This window comes from Tupaia chinensis, unplaced genomic scaffold (genome assembly GCF_000334495.1).
Source record: "Tupaia chinensis unplaced genomic scaffold, TupChi_1.0 Scaffold000102_1, whole genome shotgun sequence".
Lineage (NCBI taxonomy): Eukaryota > Metazoa > Chordata > Mammalia > Scandentia > Tupaiidae > Tupaia > Tupaia belangeri.
Window position 1 is genome coordinate 275819 of NW_006159566.1, and position 7621 is coordinate 283439.

Consider the following 7621-nt stretch of genomic DNA (forward strand, 5'->3'; position numbering starts at 1 on the left):
GCAACAGGCTGAAATGTGGCAGGTGTTGTCTTTGGGGAAGGATTTTTTCAATCTGGATTTTTTTTTTAAGTATTGGAAATTAAACATTAAGTGTTTCAGCAGAAACGACCTGAACCACAGGAGGGAGGAAAAGGTTACACAGGATGTTTATTTGTGTTTCTAGCATAATGGGTGTACCGGGCCACCCAACGGGGGGAATATTTTGCTCTCTGACTCCTATAAAAAGTGGATTTTTCCACCCAAAAAAGATTTAAATGCTGTTCCCATTCCCGAGCACACCAAATGCTTTTGTAAAGTGATCTTGGCAGAGTGAAGTGACCTAAGAATGCGCAGGCGCAGAACAAGTCAGCCAGGACAGAGACACGGCCATTTTCACTCACCCGCCAGGCCGGGCGGCAGAGCAGAGCATCATGGTAGGTGAATCCACGCCTTCCAGGAGAGTGCTGACTGAAATAGGCCCTTGAGGACTGCATGTCCAACAAATAGGGGCATGTGAGCTCACCAGAGAGACAGGAAGTGAGAAACCACCCCCACGCCGCAATCCCTTCTCCTCCATTCTCCTCTGAGGATTTTGGGCACGCACACACATACACACACACACACACCCTGCCTGAATTTTAAGCTGCCAGGTCCGGGACTCAAACTGCAGTTGGCCATGTGGGAGTCAGAGACATAACAATTATGCCATCTGCTGGTCCCCAAACCTAAGAACTTTCTACAGTGCGTATTTAAAGCTCTGACATTAGACAAAGGCATCTTAGTGATACCGCCCAGTGCAGACAAAATGGGATTTGCCAGCATGTCCCCAACACCAGCAATGCAATGAACTCAGGCTGTCCCGGCACCAGTTTGCAGTTTGTTTTTCGGGGGGTGTGGTGGAGAGTGAGTCATTGGTTCCTTGGCAAAGGGCAAATGGAGATGATGCAGTTTTAATTTTTTTTTAGTGTTTTTGCCATAGGGCACGTGCACTTCCTGGAGAGAGATAGAGAGACCCAGTAAGCAAGAAAGTGAGAAATCACCCCCAAGGGGATGGCCACACCACTATCCCTTCTCCTCCGTTCTCCTCTTGGCACTTTGGACATGCATGCACGCACACCCAGCATGATTTTTAAACCACTGGGTCCAGGACTCGAATAGTGGTCAGTCATGTGGAAGTCCAGCACTTTAATCACCATGCCACCTGCTGGCCCCCAAAGTTGATATCTCACTTTCCCTCTCATTCTCTTTCTCTCTCTGGTGAGTACACATGCCCTAGGGAAGAAAAACATTAAAAAGAAAAGAAAAATAAAAAAGAGAGAAAGAGAAAGAAGAAAAAAGGAAGAGAGAATGAAAGAAAGAAAAGGAGAGAAAGAAGAAAGAAAAAGAAAAAGAAAAAGAAAAGAAAAAAGAAAAACACTCCAGGCATGTGTGCATGCATGCCCAAAATCCTGAGAGGAGAATGGAGGAGAAGGGATTATGGAGTGACCAACCTCCCTGAGGGTACTTCCTTGTCTTTTTGCTTTCCCTCTGTCTGTCTGTCTCTCATACTAGCATATGCACCTCTCGAAAAAACTGTAAAATAAAATAAATAAAATAAAATAAAGAGATTGCTGGGGCAGGCCGGTGGCATGGTGGTTAAGGCACTAGACTCTCACATAGCCTACTGTGGTTTAAGTCCTGGACCTGGCAACTTACTTTCTCAGTTTCCCTTTCTCTCTCTCTCTCATCAAATTAAAGAAAAATAAATAATGACAACAAATAAAATTAAATAAATAATTCTTTTTTAAAAAAAGATTGCTAACACATGTGGACTTTCTAAAAAATAAATAAATGAAATGAAATAAATAAACTAAAAATGATAAGACCATAATTGTGTGTGTTTGTCTGATTTTGTTTTTTGTTTTTGCAATAGAGAGAGAAATAGAGAGACAGAGGGAAAGTAATAAATCCCCCCCCCCCCAGGGAGATGGCCATGCCGCAGTCCCTTCTCCTCCATTCTCCTTGCAGGGTTTTGAGCACTCGTGCACACACGTCCAGCATGTTCTCAAGCCACCAGTTCTGGGACTCGAATTGCGCCGTCCACATTGTAGGTATTCAGTGAGCAAAACAAGACTCCAAAAAATAGACAGTCAGAAGATGGGAGAGAAAGGAAGGAAAAGGGAGAAAATGACCAGATGAAACTAAAATTTGAGAAAAATGTAATTAGCCAAAACTGTATAATAGAAATATTCCCTCAGTTTCCTCATGGATAGGGTGGAGACATAGTCATAGCAATCTATAGTAAGAGTACCTCTCTCCGAGGATTATTGTGAGAATTAAATATCCCGATAGATTTGAAGGGCTTAGATCAGAGCCCGGCCCGCTGCAGTGCTAAGGAGTGTTTTGTTATTTTCGGATGCTATCTATACATCACCATGATGAGGCAGTCAGTGAATGTGCCGAGACACACAGGAGAGAAGTAACAAGGGCACCTGAAACTCGGCCTTGATTAGATGATGGGAATATGAGCAATCCTTGTCTGGGAATTTTCCAAACATTGTTGTTGCCATAATTAGAGTTGGAGAGGGAGTGGATAAGTAAACCTCCTCACTGGAAGGCAGGACTTGATCTTCCCCATTAGGGTAAAGGGATATATTTTCCTATCCTATTTCTTGAAAACCATTTCTACATATCACCATCCGTAACTTCCTTTAGTGTTTTATTTCAAAGTGTAATTCACCTCAACATGCTTCCCTTCGTGGGGGAAATACAGTGACCGTACATTTAGAATCTAATGCAGACACTTTATATGACAAAGAAATGTTTTTGAAAACTCCTGCAAAAAGGCATAAAAGTTAAATCACACTTGCAAATTTAACAGACAAATGATTTTTGTTAAAAAAAAAAATGAACGCACATAAAACCAGAGCTGCTGAGCAGTCGAGACAAAGAGTGGCCATCTGTCTGGACGAATCCTACACGGAGTGCATGTCCTCTTGCATGGTCTCGGTGGAGGCACTCGGTCTCGTCCTTTCATAAATCTCAATATATTGGAGGACACCCTTCACCTTTATCTTTGGTTAGAACTGCCACATTTTGCTGGATGTGGCCCAGCCTCTCCAGAGACCAGTCGTGGACATAACATTTGGAAAAGGGCCCTGCTGGATGCCAAGTCGAGAGAAGGATCATTTCCTGAGGCTTTTGTGTTATATTCCCATTTATATAAATCATCATCTCCATTTCAGTAGAAGAGCCAAAACACATCTGACCCTTTTTTCAAGAAACCATTAAATCCTGCAACGCAGAAGGAATGAAAGAGTTAAAGAGGATTGCTCCGCTAGTGGTAGAGCTGGCTGTAGAAGCAGAAAAGTTAAATTATAAATCTCTGGCAAAACACGGTCTTCTCTACGTCATTTTCCTCTGGGACTAGATGAGAAACAGCTGGATGTTTGGATAGAAAAACCACTGGAGAAGCTCGCGTTGTTAGTGACACTTCTCCCAGACCTTCAGGGCTGGCCCCTCGTTCCAGGCTCCGTCCAACTGTCCCCTCCTCAGAGTCTCTTTCCATGACCCTCAACCCATGCCCTCCTCTTGAACTATCACCCTCTTTCTTTATAGCACTCATCATTATTGGGGATTATCTTATTTACCTGGTTATCCTCTCTCTCCCCACCAGTGTGTAGGTGCCCATCATGAGGGTGGTGGCCTTGTCCAACCCCTTACCGTCCGGTCTTGGCACTAAGCAGCACTGGCATGTGGCAGGCACCCGACTAGTATTTGCAGGGTGACTTGAACAGGCATGAATGATTGCTGTGCATTTTTATCTGTGTTTTTCCTTCAGTGTTTCTTTAATGAGTATGGATTTAGTTCATGATAATCAAAATAATATTTGCAAAAAAAAAAAAAAGTCATCCTGATTTCAAACTCCATTTGAAATACTTAGAATATCAGGGGCCAGCAGATGGCCTGGTGGCTAAGGTACTGGATTTCCACATGACCAACCTTGGTTCGAGTCCCAGACGGAGGCTTGAAAATCACACCAGATGCATGTGCATATATGCACAAGATCCTGAGAGGAGAATGGAAGAGAGGGACTTGTGACATGTCCAACCCCCTGGGGGATGATTTCTTCCTTTCTCTCTGTGCCTCTCCAGAGTGAGCACACATACCCTATAGCAAAAAAATCTCTATAGCAAAAAAAGGAAAAAAAAAAAAAAAGAGGAGAAGAAGAAGAAAAAAAATACTTAGAAAATCTAATTAGCATGGGGCATGGTGGTTAAAGGCACTGGACTCCCACATTGACTAAATGTGGTTCCAGTCTCAGACCTGGAGGCTTGCTTTCTCACTTTCCTTCCTTCGATCTCTCTCGCTCTCTCACTCTGTCCCTTTCTGATCAAACTAAAATAAATAAAAATAGTTGAATAAACTAATTCTTGAAAAAAGAAAAAAGAAGTCTAATTAGCGTGGACTCCGATCGGTTGCGGAAGACGAAGCTTTCATCTTACTCATTTCCATGTCTCTGTCATCCACACAGGACCTGGTGGGTCGAAGACCCGCAGCGGATGGAGGGTGTTGTACCTGATGCTACACAACTCACTTTCGTACCTGTGGCCTGTCTCTTCAACAGCAATCCTGTGAAATTAGATTGAAATCCACATTTTACAGACGAACAGAACTGAGGCCCAGTAACTTCCTTACATTAAACACACACACACACGTCCCAAACAAGCTCAAACAAAACGCAGCCTTGCTCGGGAGAGGTGAACAAGCGTCTGCAGGCAGGTCTGCCAGACGCCAGTCGCCTGATCGCTGCTCCTGACACTCTGCCCAATGCCATAGCGCAAAGTCGCTCTTTCAAAATTTGCTTTCGTTTTCTTTTAAAGAATTATTTTATTTATTTATTTATTTAATTTATTTATTAATTTTTAAAGAATTATCTAAGTTATTTCGTTTATTATTTATTTATTCATTTTTTAAGGAAGTTTTTATTTAATTTTATTTATCCACTCATTTATTTGAATTAGACCAGAGAGAGAGAGAGAGAGGGAAAGTGAGAAAGCAAGCCACCAGGTCTGGGACTCAAATTGTAGCACTTTAACCACCATGCCACCTGCTGAAAAATATGGAACCCTCCATGAATTTGCAGGTCAGCCTTGCACAGGGGCCATGCTCATCTTCTCTGTCTCAGTCCCATTTTGGTATATGTGCTGCCGAAGCAAGCACACAAAACTTTCTTTCTTAAGGGGAGCAGAGGAATTGGTGATGTTCTTCTCTTACAGGCCACATGGTCTAATTTAGACTGACTACTGTCATATCAGGGCAAGTCCAGGCACAGAGCAGGTGGCCAACAGATCATTGCTGGTCCGGAAGAAGAAGGGAAGATGGAGGGGAAGAAGAGTGCAAGAAGGCAGGAAGGAAGACAGCTTCTTTAGAGAGCAGAGAAAGGCCAGGGTCCTCAGCCTTACACCAGGAGTCACACAAGAATCAGCCAATCAGCGCCCACCTCTGTGAGAGTCTGGCCTCTTAGGGGTCCCAGATGCCTTCCCTGCAGGGAGCATTTCTGCCATGCCTGCCTTGCCTCTAGGCCCAGCCTGTCCGCTGGCACCAGTGGTCCCTGAAGGAGATTGAGACCCCGGGCTAGGAGGACACTGACCTGTTAGGGATGGAGGGAACAGAGAAACACTGGGATCTGCAGGGAAAACTCCTCGTCCTGCTCCCCCCTCGGCTTCCTTTGTCTCACTAAGAGATACACTTTGGGTCAGCCGGTGTCATGATAGTTAAGGGAGCTGGATCCCTGGGACCAGCAGGTGGTGTGGTGGGTAAAGCGTTGGACACTCCCACATGGCTGACCAGCGTTCAAGTCCCCGGATCTGGTGGCTTGCTTTCTCACTTTCCCTTTCTCTCTCTCTATCTCTGTCTCTCTCTGGTCAAATTAAAAATAAATGAATGAATAAATAAAAATAAATAATTTTTTTTTTTAAAAAGTAGCTGGATCCCATATGGTTGACTGGTCAATTCAAGTCCTGGACTTGGCAGCTTAAAATGTAGACCGGATGCATAAGCATGCATGCCGGAAATCCTGAGAGGAGAATGGACGAGAAGGTAGTGAGGCATGACCATCCTTTCTGGAAAGTTCTTTCTCACTTTCTCCCTCTCTCTCTTTCTCTGGTGAGTGCATGTGTCCTGAGGCAAATAAATAAATAAATATTCACTTTAAGACCAGATTCCAGGGCCAACCCCATGGCCTGCTGGTTAACAGAGCCAGATCTTGCGTGGCCATTTGCAGCTGGAGTCCCGGCTCCATTGGCCTGAAAAACACACTACACATGTGCATGCATCCAAATGGAGTCGAGACATGGAAGAGAAAGGGTTAAGGCAGCGACCATGCCCCACCAAGGGGCACTTTCCCCCTCTCCCTCTCTCTCTGTCTCTGTGTCTCTCTGGCAAGCACATGCATCCTCTGGAAAATCAGGGGGTGGGAGGGAGGCAAGAAACAGACTCCAAAAATTCTTGTCTGACTTTTTAAACTTAGAGCAGAGATGGGTTCAGTGGGGGGGGGCGAGGGGGGAGCAGATGGGGATGCGGGGAGTAAGAAACTTCTTTCTCTGAGGATTGTGAACATCTTCAAATGTGAAAACCATCTCCCATCTCCTTTGATGCCTTAGGCAAAAACAGCTCATTTGAAGCAACATAAAATTCATGGTTTACCTGCGTGTTTTCTGTCTCGGCTCAACCAGATCGTCCATCCCTGTTTCATGTCATTGCTCTGGAGCCAGCCTGCCACAATGCTGGGCACAAAGGAGACATGTCGTCCTATTTGCTAATTTCGGCATTCTACACATATTCGTTGAATGGAGGTCTATGATCCCTTATTCTCCATTTCAAACTCCAAAAAGCTCTGAAACCTGAAAGACTTCCTGTGAACAAGCAGCAAGCTCTTTGAACAAGAATCCTGGCCTGACAGACGCAAGGCTGTGTCCTACCTATGATCTCCCTTAATGAGAATACACGCATGCTGCATGCTCTGCCTGATTTATAGCAGGCGAGCACACACGTCTGATTCTGGGACACCACTCCAGACTCCGTGGGGGTGTTGTGTAACCTAGTGACATGCGTCATACGACCTTTCTCAAGTCCGAATTCCCTAAACACTTGGCCCCCACAGGCTTCCAGGAGGGGTTCTGGGAGCGTATCTGCTCATATCGGGCATCATCAGTGCTGGGAATACTGAGCTTGAATAAAGTCATCAAGGTCTTTGCTCTCATGCAATTTCCTTCTCAGCTCACAAGACAATGACAAGAAAGCAAATAAATAATTCCTGAGAGAGACGTGTGTTCAGAAGCACAGGAGAATGGATAAAGATGTGACAAGATGTCAGAGAAACCGTCTCTGAGACACCCCAACGAAGAGAAGGAAGCTGCTATTGCGGGTCTGAGCTCAGAACACCCTGACTGATTCATTCATGGCCCTCCTGTCTCAGGACCTTCGCACTTGCCCTCTCTTCTGCCTGAAGAAGCCAGCCACCCTGCATTCCTGAGTCTTGGTTTTGCTCAGGACTCACACCCACGAAGTGGCAGGGCCAGAATAAAAATCAAAACTTTCCAAGACCGACACCATGGCATGGGGTTAAGGGCTGTGCACAGAAAACCAGATCCCACTCGAT

The 7621-nt window shown here is 44.9% G+C and overlaps 1 non-coding gene across 1 annotated transcript; it reads right to left on the reverse strand.

Moving 5' to 3' along the window:
* Nucleotides 1-5074: 5074 nt before the first annotated feature.
* LOC114006950 (U6 spliceosomal RNA) lies at nucleotides 5075-5181 on the reverse strand. The gene has a single exon (XR_003548600.1). It is a non-coding gene; the product is annotated as a U6 spliceosomal RNA (small nuclear RNA).
* Nucleotides 5182-7621: the final 2440 nt, after the last annotated feature.